Below are 18,917 nucleotides of genomic sequence, written 5' to 3' on the forward strand. Positions count from 1 at the left end.
TAACTTTTTCTCTTCTGTGCTTTTTGGTATAGCACATGTTGCATATTCTTCAATGTAAGATAACACTGCTTCATCAGTATCTGTTCCAAACTTTGGGGCATCCTTGATCCACAACAGCATATGAATATGAGGAGCACCTCTTGCCTGGTACTCTTTTCTCCAAAAGAAATCCACTACTTCTCCAAGAGGTGGATTTTTTTTATTGCAGATGAAGGACATCATAGCCTCAAATCTATGATTGAAATATCTGCAAACATTAACCGGATCCAATGAGCACAGTTCTCCTGCTGTCTTGTATTCGATGTTTTTAATGTTTGAATTTGCCTCTCGTAGAAAATCCAGTAAATCATCCCAAGCGTACTCGGCACAGCTTAGGGTAAGGAACCATGTTGGAGTTCCTAAATTCCATAACATGCATTTTAATTCACCATGGCGTCGGTACCTATATTCATTTGTCCCACGCTGACAAGCCATCAGATTGATCAGTTGTGTTTCCAAATGATCATCTCGGTGCTGCACTTTCTCCATAAAATCCTTAGCAGACACATTTTGTAAATGTACTCCACTTTTTAAAATGTGATTTACTGCATAAGACAGCGCAGACAAGTCGCTTTCAAATAAAAGATGGAACAAATAAGGAATACTTTGTCGAAATCTGGGATCTTCAGCGTATAGTCTTGTAGTCCGATACTCAGAAGCTGGAATCTGTTCTGGACGTTCATCGTATCGTCCTCCTTTTCCTTTAGGAAACAGCTGGGGAAAACATCGAGCTTCCAAGCTCTCCTCCCATACACTCACGGGAGTCCCTTTTGCTTTCTTCATCTGAAATAGATCAATATTGTCTCCCATAACTTCTTTTGAATGAAGAGGATGTATGCTAAAATGTTCATAAATTTCTTCTTCCTTTGACTTGTCCACTTTTTCAATTTGTCCAGTTGGTGTTTCTGTGTCTTCTTGTAAATCTTCTTCTTCTTCTTCTTCTATATAAATTGATTCATACCATTTGTTATTCCTTTTCAAATACAAATTTGCTCTTTGTACTTTCCGTACATCTACCAGCTCCTGCCAAGTCTTCTTATTCTTTGTAGGTACACCATTAACCAGAATAACTAATGGTTCAGTTTCCAAAGTATCCGCATCAATAGTTTCCATATTTTTTTTCAAATCCAAGGGCAAATACACCACTCTACCTTTTAAACCTCTCAGTAAATCAGAAGGAGGTAATTTACCAGTTTTGGGCTCCATACGTACTATGGTCTGGAACGGATGAACACATTGAATAAGTATAGACTCATAAGTATTTAATTCAGAAAGTTCAGCAGGAATAGCATCCAATTCTAAATTATTATGTACAGCTCTGGTCGGCATTCTATTTTCTTCTAACTTGTTGTAACAGTATTTACAAATACGCTGAACTTCACCCAATTCAAAACAATTTTCAAGAAATATATATGTGGCAAAATCCTTCCACTTATAATTATCTTCATTTTCACTCTTTCTGTACAGATCAACATACCTGGTTTGTTTTCTATAATGAGTTCTGCGGCAACAAATACAAGTAATATTTGGTCTTTCATTAGAGATTTTTTCAAATTTTGTTATGTGATCATTAAATGTCTTACTTACAAATGGTTGTACATTCTCTTCCACTTCTTCCTCATTTAGTGTGTCCTTCTCTGCACTGTTTTGTTCAGGACCAAAGTAACAAAACTGAATTTCATCAACAACCTTCTCTACATCTGATACCGTTCCTCGGAACAGAGCCCTATTCAATTCATTTAACTTTATTGCTGGACTTTTAGCAAAATACAACCGTCTCACACACTTTCTCATTTCAGTATGATGAACAGCCAGCATCCTAAAATGATGGAAAACACTATTGCACACTTTTCTAGATAGACAAGCCAGAGAATGACCCTGCAAACCAGTATTCTCTCTCACTCTGCATGGATCCAGACTTTGAAGCACCTTAATCTTCTGTTTTATACTTTTTTTACTATATTCTCTTAGAAACTCTCGAAATTTGTCAATAGATTCCTGACGCACAGTGCAAATACTACTACAATTCCAAGTGTACACTGGGGCTTTAGGACGTCTCCCCATTTCCTCATCTGCCATCACTTGTACCTCATCTCTTGGAACCATTATCTCCTTCTCCATTATGCAACCATTTTTTACTTCGTATGAACGACCTCTGGTGTCAACTGCATGCAGCAAACTATTACTTTGAAAATAGCTTTCTTCATTAAAAAAAGGTTCACTACTTGAACTATGCATCCACTTGCCTAAAAACACTTTACAAAAGTTTGTTCTGTTCACTACTCTTTTCCTTTTGCTATGTGATTTCAGTACATTAACCATTTTGTCTAATGTACGCATCCTATTCAAAATTAATATGAATAGTTTCCTTTTTAATTCTAATGCCTTTGCTGCAATGGCTTCTATTTCTTTTTTTCTTTTATAAAACTTTGTCTTTTTCTTATATTTCTTCACATCCTTCATCAAATTAGACATAACTCTTCTCTGAAACATTTTTCTACGTATCTCTTTAAACGCTGTTTTTCTATTTATATAAATCTTTTCAGTTGCTGAAGGTATATTTGCATTAACTAAATTGTCAATTTTTTCCTCTCCTTTTTTTTTAAAAACATCCTTTCGAGTACAGACACTTTGTACATTTTTCATTCTTTTGAATATATTTTTAAGAAATTGTTTTTTGTGCTTACCAGAAGATTTTTTCTTTTTCCCAACATCAGCATCTTCTACTAACTTTGGTCCTCTAGTTGTCTTCAAATATAGGTTTTTTTTTAGCGTTTTTTGAACTCTGGATTTTGTAGGCATCTTAAATTTTGTTCACTGCTCTTCAGCAATACCTGAAAAAAACTAAAAAAAAAATTCCTTTATTTTATTTAAATATATTACTACATTTCTTTTCACAATAGTCACAAAACGAAATTTCTTTGCCAATTTGAATGCACACTTACTGCTCTTTTTTTTTGGCAAGTGAAAATCACTTTTACAGACTGACACATTATGAAACCACTTTTCAGATTTTTTAAAAAGCCCATGTCCAGACTGCTACACTCCAGCAAGGGCAACCAGCCTTAGTGATGCTGAATGTATTTGCATTACAGACTGAAACCTCAAAACCCCACTCGCTTCTAAATACTGTGCATGATTATACATGGAAAGGAGCTGGGTGTGTGCTAAGAGTCTGCTTCTGCACCAAAAAAATCGCTCCCCCTTTTTCCTACTAATGCAACTGTGAAATCACCAGAGCAAAACGCAATAAATCTCTGCCTGTAATTCCTATTTGCACACAGAGTCATGTTTTCACATTAGTCCCAAAACGAAATTTCTTTGCCAATTTGAATGCACACTTACTACTCTTTTTTTTTGGCAAGTGAAAATCACTTTTACAGACTGACACATTATGAAACCACTTTTCCGTTTTTTTAAAAGTCCATGTCCAGACTGCTTTTTCAGACCACCACCATGTGTATCCTCGGTGACTACCTACACTCCAGCAAGGGCAACCAGCCTTAGTGATGCTGAATGTATTTGCATTACAGACTGAAACCTGAAAACCCCACTCGCTTCTAAATACTGTGCATGATTATACATGGAAAGGAGCTGGGTGTGTGCTAAGAGTCTGCTTCTTCCCCCAAAAAATCGCTCCCCCTTTTTCCTACTAATGCAACTGTGAAATCACCAGAGCAAAACGCAATAAATCTCTGCCTGTAATTCCTATTTCCACACAGAGTCATGTTTTCACATTAGTCCCAAAACGAAATTTCTTTGCCAATTTGAATGCACACTTACTGCTCTTTTTTTTCCGCAAGTTAAAATCACTTTTACAGACTAACACATTATGAAACCACTTTTCAGTTTTTTTAAAAAACCCATGACCAGACTGCTTTTTCAGACCACCACCATGTGTATCCTCAGTGACTGCCTACACTCCTTCAAGGGCAACCAGCCTTAGTGATGCTGAATGTATTTGCATTACAGACTGAAACCTGAAAACCCCACTCGCTTGTAAATACTGTGCATGATTATACATGGCAAGCAGCTGGGTGGGTGCTAAGAGTCTGCTTCTGCACCAAAAAATCGCTCCCCCTTTTTCCTACTAATGCAACTGTGAAATCACCAGAGCAAAACGCAATAAATCTCTGCCTGTAATTCCTATTTGCACACAGAGTCATGTTTTCACATTAGTCCCAAAACGAAATTTCTTTGCCAATTTGAATGCACACTTACTACTCTTTTTTTTTGGCAAGTGAAAATCACTTTTACAGACTGACACATTATGAAACCACTTTTCAGTTTTTTTAAAAAGCCCATGTCCAGACTGCTTTTTCAGACCACCACCATGTGTAACCTGGGTGGCTGCCTACATTCCAGCAAGGGCAACCAGCCTTAGTGATGCTGAATGTATTTGCATTACAGACTGAAACCTGAAAACCCCACTCGCTTGTAAATACTGTGCATGATTATACATGGCAAGCAGCTGGGTGTGTGCTAAGAGTCTGCTTCTGCACCAAAAAATCGCTCCCCCTTTTTCCTACTAATGCAACTGTGAAATCACCAGAGCAATACGCAATAAATCTCTGCCTGTAATTCCTATTTCCACACAGAGTCATGTTTTCACATTAGTCCCAAAACGAAATTTCTTTGCCAATTTGAAAGCACACTTACTGCTCTTTTTTTTTGGCAAGTGAAAATCACTTTTACAGACTGACACATTATGAATCCACTTTTCAGATTTTTTTAAATGCACATGTCCAAACTGCTTTTTCAGACCACCACCATGTGTAACCTGGGTGGCTGCCTACATTTCGGCAAGGGCAACCAGCCTTAGTGATGCTGAATGTATTTGCATTACAGACTGAAACCTGAAAACCCCACTCGCTTGTAAATACTGTACATGATTATACATGGCAAGCAGCTGGGTGTGTGCTAAGAGTCTGCTTCTTCCCCCAAAAAATCGCTCCCCCTTTTTCCTACTAATGCAACTGTGAAATCACCAGAGCAAAACGCATTAAATCTCTGCCTGTAATTCCTATTTCCACACAGAGTCATGTTTTCACATTAGTCCCAAAACGAAATTTCTTTGCCAATTTGAATGCACACTTACTGCTCTTTTTTTTTGGCAAGTTAAAATCACTTTTACAGACTGACACATTATGAAACCACTTTTCAGTTTTTTTAAAAAGCCCATGTCCAAACTGCTTTTTCAGACCACCACCATGTGTAACCTGGGTGGCTGCCTACATTCCAGCAAGGGCAACCAGCCTTAGTGATGCTGAATGTATTTGCATCACAGACTGAAACCTGAAAACCCCACTCGCTTGTAAATACTGTGCATGATTATACATGGCAAGCAGCTGGGTGTGTGCTAAGAGTCTGCTTCTTCCCCCAAAAAATCGCTCCCCCTTTTTCCTACTAATGCAACTGTGAAATCACCAGAGAAAAACGCAATAAATCTCTGCCTGTAATTCCTATTTCCACACAGAGTCATGTTTTCACATTAGTCCCAAAACGAAATTTCTTTGCCAATTTGAAAGCACACTTACTGCTCTTTTTTTTTGGCAAGTGAAAATCACTTTTACAGACTGACACATTATGAATCCACTTTTTTGATTTTTTTAAATGCACATGTCCAAACTGCTTTTTCAGACCACCACCATGTGTAACCTGGGTGGCTGCCTACATTCCAGCAAGGGCAACCAGCCTTAGTGATGCTGAATGTATTTGCATTACAGACTGAAACCTGAAAACCCCACTCGCTTGTAAATACTGTGCATGATTATACATGGCAAGCAGCTGGGTGTGTGCTAAGAGTCTGCTTCTGCACCAAAAAATCGCTCCCCCTTTTTCCTACTAATGCAACTGTGAAATCACCAGAGCAAAACGCAATAAATCTCTGCCTGTAATTCCTATTTCCACACAGAGTCATGTTTTCACATTAGTCCCAAAACGAAATTTCTTTGCCAATTTGAATGCACACTTACTGCTCTTTTTTTTTGGCAAGTTAAAATCACTTTTACAGACTGACACATTATGAAACCACTTTTCAGTTTTTTTAAAAAGCCCATGTCCAAACTGCTTTTTCAGACCACCACCATGTGTAACCTGGGTGGCTGCCTACATTCCAGCAAGGGCAACCAGCCTTAGTGATGCTGAATGTATTTGCATTACAGACTGAAACCTGAAAACCCCACTCGCTTGTAAATACTGTGCATGATTATACATGGCAAGCAGCTGGGTGTGTGCTAAGAGTCTGCTTCTTCCCCCAAAAAATCGCTCCCCCTTTTTCCTACTAATGCAACTGTGAAATCACCAGAGAAAAACGCAATAAATCTCTGCCTGTAATTCCTATTTCCACACAGAGTCATGTTTTCACATTAGTCCCAAAACGAAATTTCTTTGCCAATTTGAAAGCACACTTACTGCTCTTTTTTTTTGGCAAGTGAAAATCACTTTTACAGACTGACACATTATGAATCCACTTTTTTGATTTTTTTAAATGCACATGTCCAAACTGCTTTTTCAGACCACCACCATGTGTAACCTGGGTGGCTGCCTACATTCCAGCAAGGGCAACCAGCCTTAGTGATGCTGAATGTATTTGCATTACAGACTGAAACCTGAAAACCCCACTCGCTTGTAAATACTGTGCATGATTATACATGGCAAGCAGCTGGGTGTGTGCTAAGAGTCTGCTTCTGCACCAAAAAATCGCTCCCCCTTTTTCCTACTAATGCAACTGTGAAATCACCAGAGCAAAACGCAATAAATCTCTGCCTGTAATTCCTATTTCCACACAGAGTCATGTTTTCACATTAGTCCCAAAACGAAATTTCTTTGCCAATTTGAATGCACACTTACTGCTCTTTTTTTTTGGCAAGTTAAAATCACTTTTACAGACTGACACATTATGAAACCACTTTTCAGTTTTTTTAAAAAGCCCATGTCCAAACTGCTTTTTCAGACCACCACCATGTGTAACCTGGGCGGCTGCCTACATTCCAGCAAGGGCAACCAGCCTTAGTGATGCTGAATGTATTTGCATTACAGACTGAAACCTGAAAACCCCACTCGCTTGTAAATACTGTGCATGATTATACATGGCAAGCAGCTGGGTGTGTGCTAAGAGTCTGCTTCTTCCCCCAAAAAATCGCTCCCCCTTTTTCCTACTAATGCAACTGTGAAATCACCAGAGAAAAACGCAATAAATCTCTGCCTGTAATTCCTATTTCCACACAGAGTCATGTTTTCACATTAGTCCCAAAACGAAATTTCTTTGCCAATTTGAAAGCACACTTACTGCTCTTTTTTTTTGGCAAGTGAAAATCACTTTTACAGACTGACACATTATGAATCCACTTTTTTGATTTTTTTAAATGCACATGTCCAAACTGCTTTTTCAGACCACCACCATGTGTAACCTGGGTGGCTGCCTACATTCCAGCAAGGGCAACCAGCCTTAGTGATGCTGAATGTATTTGCATTACAGACTGAAACCTGAAAACCCCACTCGCTTGTAAATACTGTGCATGATTATACATGGCAAGCAGCTGGGTGTGTGCTAAGAGTCTGCTTCTGCACCAAAAAATCGCTCCCCCTTTTTCCTACTAATGCAACTGTGAAATCACCAGAGCAAAACGCAATAAATCTCTGCCTGTAATTCCTATTTCCACACAGAGTCATGTTTTCACATTAGTCCCAAAACGAAATTTCTTTGCCAATTTGAATGCACACTTACTGCTCTTTTTTTTTGGCAAGTTAAAATCACTTTTACAGACTGACACATTATGAAACCACTTTTCAGTTTTTTTAAAAAGCCCATGTCCAAACTGCTTTTTCAAACCACCACCATGTGTAACCTGGGTGGCTGCCTACATTCCAGCAAGGGCAACCAGCCTTAGTGATGCTGAATGTATTTGCATTACAGACTGAAACCTGAAAACCCCACTCGCTTGTAAATACTGTGCATGATTATACATGGCAAGCAGCTGGGTGTGTGCTAAGAGTCTGCTTCTGCACCAAAAAATCGCTCCCCCTTTTTCCTACTAATGCAACTGTGAAATCACCAGAGCAAAACGCAATAAATCTCTGCCTGTAATTCCTATTTCCACACAGAGTCATGTTTTCACATTAGTCCCAAAACGAAATTTCTTTGCCAATTTGAATGCACACTTACTGCTCTTTTTTTTTGGCAAGTTAAAATCACTTTTACAGACTGACACATTATGAAACCACTTTTCAGTTTTTTTAAAAAGCCCATGTCCAAACTGCTTTTTCAGACCACCACCATGTGTAACCTGGGCGGCTGCCTACATTCCAGCAAGGGCAACCAGCCTTAGTGATGCTGAATGTATTTGCATTACAGACTGAAACCTGAAAACCCCACTCGCTTGTAAATACTGTGCATGATTATACATGGCAAGCAGCTGGGTGTGTGCTAAGAGTCTGCTTCTTCCCCCAAAAAATCGCTCCCCCTTTTTCCTACTAATGCAACTGTGAAATCACCAGAGAAAAACGCAATAAATCTCTGCCTGTAATTCCTATTTCCACACAGAGTCATGTTTTCACATTAGTCCCAAAACGAAATTTCTTTGCCAATTTGAAAGCACACTTACTGCTCTTTTTTTTTGGCAAGTGAAAATCACTTTTACAGACTGACACATTATGAATCCACTTTTTTGATTTTTTTAAATGCACATGTCCAAACTGCTTTTTCAGACCACCACCATGTGTAACCTGGGTGGCTGCCTACATTCCAGCAAGGGCAACCAGCCTTAGTGATGCTGAATGTATTTGCATTACAGACTGAAACCTGAAAACCCCACTCGCTTGTAAATACTGTGCATGATTATACATGGCAAGCAGCTGGGTGTGTGCTAAGAGTCTGCTTCTGCACCAAAAAATCGCTCCCCCTTTTTCCTACTAATGCAACTGTGAAATCACCAGAGCAAAACGCAATAAATCTCTGCCTGTAATTCCTATTTCCACACAGAGTCATGTTTTCACATTAGTCCCAAAACGAAATTTCTTTGCCAATTTGAATGCACACTTACTGCTCTTTTTTTTTGGCAAGTTAAAATCACTTTTACAGACTGACACATTATGAAACCACTTTTCAGTTTTTTTAAAAAGCCCATGTCCAAACTGCTTTTTCAAACCACCACCATGTGTAACCTGGGTGGCTGCCTACATTCCAGCAAGGGCAACCAGCCTTAGTGATGCTGAATGTATTTGCATTACAGACTGAAACCTGAAAACCCCACTCGCTTGTAAATACTGTGCATGATTATACATGGCAAGCAGCTGGGTGTGTGCTAAGAGTCTGCTTCTTCCCCCAAAAAATCGCTCCCCCTTTTTCCTACTAATGCAACTGTGAAATCACCAGAGAAAAACGCAATAAATCTCTGCCTGTAATTCCTATTTCCACACAGAGTCATGTTTTCACATTAGTCCCAAAACGAAATTTCTTTGCCAATTTGAAAGCACACTTACTGCTCTTTTTTTTTGGCAAGTGAAAATCACTTTTACAGACTGACACATTATGAATCCACTTTTTTGATTTTTTTAAATGCACATGTCCAAACTGCTTTTTCAGACCACCACCATGTGTAACCTGGGTGGCTGCCTACATTCCAGCAAGGGCAACCAGCCTTAGTGATGCTGAATGTATTTGCATTACTGAGTCCAACCTCAAACCCTTAAACTATTCTTTTTTTTTGCAGTACACCTTAATTTATCGTGAAAACATAGTCCATATTATTTTACATGTTCCTCACATTTAAATTTCTCCCAAAACAGAAAATGATAAACGCAACTTCAACAAAAGGATTTCCATTTCTATTATTCATTTCTTAATTTACCATATACATCTCCTCTCAAACTCTAACCTCACCTTTAAAATTAGTTAGTTGTGAAAGAAATGTGGCACTCAAACAGCAGATTAGCAGAGCCAGGATCTCAGAGCTGTACACCTCTCTCCTCTCAGCAGAACCAGATAATGGCAAACTTTCCCTCTATTTTTCCACACATATACATGTAAGTTTCAAATCTCAGTGCTTCCCCCTTTTTTTCAAATGTAATCACACATTTCTATTGGTTGAAAACCAACCCTTTTCCAAAAGTACCCTGCCCCCAACTTGACTTCTGCCTAGTCCCCTTCCCCCAACTTGACTTCTGCCTGCTACCATAGCAACAGCTCATGGAACACTGCTGTGTGGAGTTAGGTCAGAAGTTCGCCACGCAATGTTTCAATTCCACAGAGCAAGAGTGCTTGACTTTTCAAACCTAACAGCAAATCCATAGTACTGTTCTTTGGTAACACATTTTTTTGTACCAATACAAAACATGCTTCTATTAATTTACACTTACAGCCTAGTTTTTATTCTAGAATGGTATGAAACAGCCAATCAGTTCTTTTTGTTTTGAAAAAAATATGTATGCCTCCATTTCCAAACTGTCTTTCTTTTCATATTGCCATTCTACTGAAAGACACCTCCTGAGTGCATCCAGTTCTCCTTTGAAGATGTTCACAGTGTGGATTGTAGGGCACAGCTATGTCTTCTGGAGTGAAAAGTTTGCAGAGAAAACAGGTATGGTGAGAGACCTTACTTTGCCAAATGTAGACATTAAATGGATTGGTCAGAGAGGGTTAAAGTGGCACCGATTGATGCCATTGGTGAAATCCTTCATGCAAATCCAACACCCTGACCTCAAAATAGTGCACTGTGGTGGCAATGACCTAGGCACTTTGACTGGGGTAGGTCTGGAAATGCTTATGAAGGACACCTTTGCACAACTGTTTTCACTTTTCCCTAAAACTGCCTTTGTGTTTTCCAACATATGCCAAAGGCAAAAATGGAACTGGTCCAATCATTTCTGTCCGCAGATTGACAAAGCAAGAAAGCACGTCAACAAATCTGTTTCTGCTTTCCTCCGTGACTATGGTATGGGTGCCATTTACCACAACAACTTGCGTTATGACATGCAAGACATTTATAGAGGAGATGGTGTGCACTTCAATGATGAAGGGAACAGAGTCTTCCTCTTGAACCTTAGACTCTGCATCGGTACTTACTTGTAGGTACCACTAAAAAAATGACTTCATAAACACAACGGCTCTTTTTAGAGCTCCCTAATATCTAAACTCTTAAATCTGCATTTCATTTCTTTTTTAATTTATTTTTTCTTCCGTACGCTTACCGTAAGCTTACCGTACGCGTACCCCGTGATTTTTTAAAAAATCAATAAATGTTTTCTTTGAACTTTACAGTCCTTCTTTGACCCCCTCACAAATGTAAGGGGGTCTGTAACTCTCCTCCTTGCCCCCTTTTCTTGTTTTCACTCTTTTTTTTTCTGAGTGAAACACACAAAATGGCGGCCGCCGCTTCCTGGTTTCGGCCGATTCGAATGTTTACTAAGATTTAACAGCCAATCAGAATCGCGCTCGCGCACGCCACCGTACGCGTACGGTAAGCTTACGGTACGCGTACCGTAACCTGGCTCAGATATATATATTGATTTAAAGGCTATTTTCTCAGAATCTACTGAACAGATTTACACCAAACCTACAAAAGGCACTTCCTTGACCTAGGGACTACCTCTCTACCAAATTTCTAGTAATTCTGTTCAGCCGTTCGGGCTGTAGCCCTGTCTAAAGGTCCTATGGAAAAATGCATGGGAAAAACATGTTTTGGGACCCCCCTTTTATCTCAGCCCCCGCTTGACGAATCCCCCCGAGACTTTCAGGGTAGGAGCGGAGCGTAGCGCCCCACCTATTTTGAGAAATTCGCGAGGATTCATCGACCGGCGCCAAAGTTATTCAAAATAGAATGTTGCGGATTTCCTATGGAAAAGGGGTCCTAACTATAACTACCCACTGGCGACCGCCGGTAGGTGATATATATATATATATATATATATATATATATTACTTACTGGCGGTCGCAAGTAGGTAGTTATAGTCAGGACCTATTTTCCATAGGAAATCCGCAACATTCTATTCCCAATAAGTCTGGCGCCGGTTGACGAATCCTCGCGAAATTTTCTACACTTTTGGCCAGCTCCGCTCTGCTCCTACCCTGAAAGTTTTGTGGTGATTCGTCAAGCGGGGGCCGAGAAAAAAGGGGGGTCCTAAAACGCATTTTCTCCATGCAATTTCCCATAGGAACTGTTGTCGCAGCTACAGCCCGAACCGCTGAACGGAATGACACCAAAGGGTCTTTCATGGTCCCTCTGAGAAGGCCTAGGGGGTCACAAACTCTCTACCCTGCCCCCTTTTCACGTTCTCCACTTGTGTTTTTAGCACTCTTCTGCCTCTAAAACTCAAAATGGCGGCTTAGGGTGCGCGCACCGTGCGCGCACCACGCCATTTTTTGGAAAAAAATAAAATGTTTTTTCACCCTTCGGGGTCCTTCAGGGACCCCCTGACAAAGGCTAGGGGTCAGGAACTCTCTACCCTGCCCCCTTTTCACGTTCTCCACCTTTCTTTTTCACTGCCACACACAAAATGGCGTCCGACACTGCCTGATTTCGACCGATTCGAATGTTGACTTACATCTAACCACCAATCAGAATTACGCTCGCGCACGGCACCGTGAAAGGTTCGTGGTGATTCGTCAAGCGGGGGCCGAGAAAAAAGGGGGGTCCCAAAACGCGTTTTCCCCATGCAATTTCCCATAGGATCTGTTGTCGCAGCTACAGCCCGAACCGCTGAACGGAATGACACCAAATTTGGCAAAGAGGTAGTCCTCAGTTCAGGCTCATGCCTTTTGCATAAATGGTGTGAATCCGTTCAGTAGTTCCTGAGAAAATTAGAGTTAAAAGTACATAAATATCTATGGCCGCGGAGGATCCACGGACCGTACACGCACTGTACGCGCACCCTCCCCGAACCGAGTGCACACCCTCCCGATCACACGCTGAATGCTAATTGGCTGTTGAGTGTCTCTCTACATTCGAAACCAGGAACTGTTGGCGGCCATTTTCTGCCTCGGTAGAAGCGAGGCTGAAGAAGCAAGGGGAATAAGTGTGTAAAACATATAAAGGGGGCTGAGTGGAAATACTCTGACTCTCTAGAGGTGCTTATGGGGTCCCTGAAGGAACCCCTGGGGCCCCCTTTTTTTACAAAAAAAAACGGTGAAATGCGCACACGGTGCGCGCATCCTATCGCGTTGGATGCACGGATTCTCTCGCGGTGGGTTCGGGGATCCAAGGGAAAAAAAATTGTTGGTAGATAAAGATTAAGCTTAAGTGTTTTTTTCTTGAGTGGCTCTAAAAAGAGCCGTTGTGTTCATTGAGAGTTTTTGGTACTTATAAGTAAGTACCTATACAGAGTCTAAAGTTGTTGAGGAAGACTCTGTTTCCTTCATTAGTAAAGTGTACTCCATCTCTCCTATACATCTCTTGCATATAAAAGCGCAGATTGTTATTATAAATGGACCCCATTCTGTAGTCTCGGAGAAAAGCAGAAACAGATTTATTCACATGTTCCCTAGCTTTCTCAATCTGTGAACAAAAATGATCGGACCAGTTCCATTTCTGCCTTTGGCATATGTTAGAATACACAAAGGCAGTTTTAGGGAAAAGTGAAATCAGTTCTGCAAAGGTGTCCTTCATAAGCATTTCCAGACCTACCCCAGTCAAAGTGCCTAGGTCATTGCCACCACAGTGCACTATTATGAGGTCAGGGTGTTGGATTTGCATGAAGGATTGGTGCCACTTTAACCCTCTCTGTCCAATCCATTTAATGTCTACATTTGGCAAACCTAGATCTTTGTGAATGCCTTTGTTTTCTGCATACCTTTGGCTCCAGAAAATGTAGCTGTGTCCTACAATCCACACTCTAAGCATCTTGTAAGGAGGTCTGGATGCACTCAGATGGTCTCTGTAAATGAAATGGTAGTTTGGAAAGTAAGATGTTTCTAAAATGGTGGCTAAGATGCAATTTTGAAAAAAGACAAGAAATCATTGGTTGTTTGACAACCTTCTACACTGAAAGGTAGGGTGCATATTTCTGTTTTTTAAATGCATGATTCTTATTGGTTAACAAAAACTGATTGTAAGGAACATTATATATGATAAGCTGATATGTTGAGAAGTCAAGCACACTTGCTGTCTTGATTAGCAACATTGTGTGTGCTGCACTTGTGACCTGTGTGCTCAGTACAGTGTTCCATGAGCTGTTTCTATGGTAACGGGCAGAAGGCGGATTGGGGGAAGGGTTGAAGTTTATGTCATTTGGAAAGGGTTGAAATGTTTAACCAATAGAAATGTGTGGTTGCTTTTGAATTTATGTGGGAAGGAATGTGATTTGATGTTTACATGTATATGTGTGGAAAATTAAGGGGAATCTTTGCCATTCTTTGGTTCTGCTGAAAGGTGCACAGTGCAGAGATTCTGTATAAGAAAATCTGGTGTGTGACTGATATACTTCTTAATCTACAAAACATCTTGAAAGGTGAGTTATTTAACTGTGAGGGGATGTATGTAGACTATTTTTATTTTAATCAGACTAATGTATTTCTTCTGCTAAAGTGTAGGGAGTACTTCTTTTTCTCTACAATCTTATTGACAGTGTGTGTGCATGTAGAAACCATTTTGTGATAAGGATTTGTTTTTTTCATGTGTTTGTAGACAGATAACTATGCAGTTTTTATATTTTGGTAGAATTAGAAACCAGTCATTGTTTATGAATTTGTGAAATGAGTTATGTTTCTGCACTAAAATGTAGTACTCCTTGTAGATGAAGAAATGTGTTTTTGGTATAGTGCAAGGGATAGTGTTGTTTGTCTAGAATCACACAGAGAGCCTGTGTGCATTTGGGAACCACTGTGAGAGAAGCATTTAGTAATATCTTGTATTTGCTGTCAGATAACTCTTTTAAAACCTGTCATGTTGTCAAGTTTTAGTAGCATTAGAAGCCAGTCTTTGATTATGTGTTGATTAAATGAGTCAGGCTTTGACACAAAAGTGCAGTCTTGAAATATGTAGATTGTGTGCAGTTCCCTTACCACTTCCACTGTAGTGAATGAGTTTTGGTAAACTCCTAGGGATAGTGGTGCTTGTTTAGAATCACACTGTGAGTCTGTGTGCATTTAGGAACCACTGTGAGAGAAGCATTTGGAAACATCGTGTATTTGCTGACAGATAACTATTTTAAAACCTGTCATGTTGTCAAGTTTTAGTAGCATTAGAAGCCAGTCATTGCTTATGCGTTGATTAAATGAGTCAGGTATTGACACTAAAGTGTAGTCGTGAAATATGTAGATTGTGTGCAGTTCCCTTACCACTTCCACTGTAGTGAATGAGTTTTGGTAAACTCCTAGGAATGGTGGTGTTTGTGTAGAATCACACTGTGAGTCTGTGTGCATTTGGGAACCACTGTGAGAGAAGCATTTGGTAACATTGTGTATTTGCTGACAGATAGCTATTTTAAAACATGTCATGTTGTCAAGTTTTAGTAGCATTAGAAGCCAGTCATTGCTTATGCGTTGATTAAATGAGTCAGGGATTGACACTAAAGTGCAGTCTTGAAATATGTAGATTGTGTGCAGTTCCCTTACCACTTCCACTGTAGTGAATGAGTTTTGGTAAACTCCTAGGGATAGTGGTGCTTATCTAGAATCACACTGTGAGTCTGTGTGCATTTGGGAACCACTGTGAGAGAAGCGTTTGGTAACATCGTGTATTTGCTGACAGATAACTGTTTTAAAACATGTCATGTTGTCAAGTTTTAGTAGCATTAGAAGACAGTTATGGCTTATGCTTTCATTAAATGAGTCAGGCATTGACAGTAAAGAGCAGTCGTGAGATATGTAGATTGTGTGCAGTTCCCTTACCAGTTCAACTGTAGTGAATGAGTTTTGGTAAACTCCTAGGGATAGTGTTGCTTGTCTAGAATCACACTGTGAGTGTGTGTGCATTTGGGAACCACTGTGAGAGAAGCATTTGGTAACATCATGTATTTTCTGACAGATAACTCTTTTAAAACCTGTCATGTTGTCAAGTTTTAGTAGCATTAGAAGCCAGTCTTTGCTTATGCGTTGATTAAATGAGTCAGGCTTTGACACAAAAGTGCACTTTTGAAATATGCACATTGTGTGCAGTTCCCTTACCACTTCCATAGTAGTAAATACGTTTTGGTAAACTCCTAGGGATAGTGGTTGCTGTCTAGAATCACACTGTGAGTCTGTGTGCATTTGGGAACGAATGTGAGAGAAGTGTTTGGTAACATCATGTATTTGCTGACAGAAAACTGTTTTAAAACATGTCATGTTGTCAAGTTTCAGTAGTATTAGAAACCAGCCTTTGCTTATGCGTTGATTAAATGAGTCAGGCTTTGACACAAAAGTGCAGTCTTGAAATATGTACATTGTGTGCAGTTCCCTTACCACTTCCATAGTAGTGAATGAGTTTTGGTAAACTCCTAGGGATAGTGGTGCTTGTCTAGAATCACACTGTGAGTCTGTGTGCATTTGGGAACCAATGTGAGAGAAGTGTTTGGTAACATTGTGTATTTGCTGACAGATAACTGTTTTAAAACATGTCATGTTGTCAAGTTTTAGTAGCATTAGAAGACAGTTATGGCTTATGCTTTCATTAAATGAGTCAGGTATTGACACTAAAGTGCAGTCGTGAAATATGTAGATTGTGTGCAGTTCCCTTACCACTTCCACTGTAGTGAATGAGTTTTTGTAAACTCCTAGGGATAGTGGTGCTTGTCTAGAATCACACTGTGAGTCTGTCTGCATTTGGGAACCACTGTGAGAGAAACGTTTGGTAACATCATGTATTTGCTGACAGATAACTGTTTTAAAACATGTCATGTTGTCAAGTTTTAGTAGCATTAGAAGACAGTTATGGCTTATGCTTTCATTAAATGAGCCAGGTATTGACACTAAAGTGTAGTCGTGAAATATGTAGATTGTGTGCAGTTCCCTTACCACTTCCACTGTAGTGAATGAGTTTTGGTAAACTCCTAGGGATAGTGGTGTTTGTGTAGAATCACACTGTGAGTCTGTGTGCATTTGGGAACCACTGTGAGAGAAGCATTTGGTAACATTGTGTATTTGGTGGCAGATAAGTGTTTTAAAACCTGTCATGTTGTCAAGTTTTAGTAGCATTAGAAGCCAGTGTTTGCTTATGCATTGATAAAATGAGTCATGCTTTGACACTAAAGTGCAGTACCATGTAGTATTGTCTTCACTGCACCAGAACTGAAAATTTAAAAGTTTTACCCAGGCACTGTCCTAGAAGTAGTCTGATGATTTAGTCAGTTTCTAAGTACTTATGTTGTGAACCATTCATTACCAAATAGACTGCTTCAAATGTCTATACAGTATGCATGTAGTTCTCTAACCACCTACACAGTTGTTTTTCACACCTTCAATTCCCTAGTCAGTATCCATACATTTCCAGGAAACACCCTGTCACTCCCTTTGCAGTCCTCTAGTGACCCATCCAGCACCATGTACTAATCCATTCACTGTGCCAAAACCCAAACACTTATAAATTCACCAAGACACTCTCTTTCCAGTACTCTAATGATTCAGTCACTGCCTAAGTATTCATGCACTGAGCCAGGCCTTAGCACATGGACTGCTTCAAACCCCAATGCACTATGCATGCAGTCTTCTAACCACCTAGACACTTGTCTTTCACACTTTCAATTCCCTAGTCAGTATCCATATAGTCCAGCAAACATCCTGTCACTCCCTTTGCACTCTTCTAGTGACCCATTCAGTACCAAGTACTAATCCATTCCCTGCGCCAAAAGCCTACCACTTATAAATTCACCCAGGCACTCTCCTTGCTGTAGTCTAATCATTCAGTCAGTACCCAAGTACTCATGCAGTGAGCCAGGCCTTAGCACATGGACTGCTTTAAATGCCTATCCAGTATGCATTCAGTCCTCTAATCAGCTACACAGTTGTCTTTCACGCCTTCAATTCCCCAGTTAGTATTCATACACTTCTAGCAAACACCCTGTTACTCACCCAGTGTGTCTCCTTTTAGTACTATAATCATTCAGTCAGTTAGCATGTAGTCTTTTAGTGAGGTAGGCTTTAGGGCATGAACTGTTTCAAAGTAGTATGCACTATGTATGTAGTGTTTTAACCATCGTCACACTTGTGGTTCAGGGCTATAGTTTCTTAGTCAGTTTTTATATAAAATGTGTTTGTACAGTAATGGAATACAGTAAATTTGAAAGTTATTAATATACATTTATTTTTTGCAGATACTGTTTTTCAACGTTAAAATAGAGAAATTATGCCAGAAGAAAAAGAAAAAGAAAAGAACAGAGACAAGAGGATTATTTGAAGAAACATCAACCACTAGTATTGAATGAACAAGATAATATGGCTAAAAGGAAAAAATCTTCTGGTAAGACCACGAAGCAATTTATTAAAAATGTTTGTAGGAGCAAACACAATGTAGATAATGCTGCAACTTCAGAGAATTTTTCAAGTAAGAAAAAAATTCAAAATAAGAGGAAAAGTAAAAAAGCAAATGTTCAGTCAAAGGAGATAAAGTATGGTAAAAGAAGACAAAATCAGTATAAGGAATTCCGTAAAAAAATATTTTACAAGAGAGTAGTGCATAATTTGCTGAAAGATGTGAAGAAATATAAAAAGAGAGCTTTATTTTATAAAAAGAAGAAGCATATTGAAAGCATTGTGGAAAAGGCTTTTGAAGTAAAAAGGAAACTGTTTATTTTAGTGTTAAACAGAATTCGATCACTAGATAAACCAATATATGCAATGAAGGCCAAAAGTAGGAGGAAAAGAGTTATTAATAAAAAAAAAAAAATGATTTTTTTTGGGAGAATGGAAACACAGTTCTAGTTCAGAGCCTTTTTTTAATGCAGATGAGATTTTCACTGAGTGAAA

Source organism: Triturus cristatus, chromosome 6, assembly GCF_964204655.1.
Source record: "Triturus cristatus chromosome 6, aTriCri1.1, whole genome shotgun sequence".
In the NCBI taxonomy this organism is placed as follows: Eukaryota; Metazoa; Chordata; class Amphibia; order Caudata; family Salamandridae; genus Triturus; species Triturus cristatus.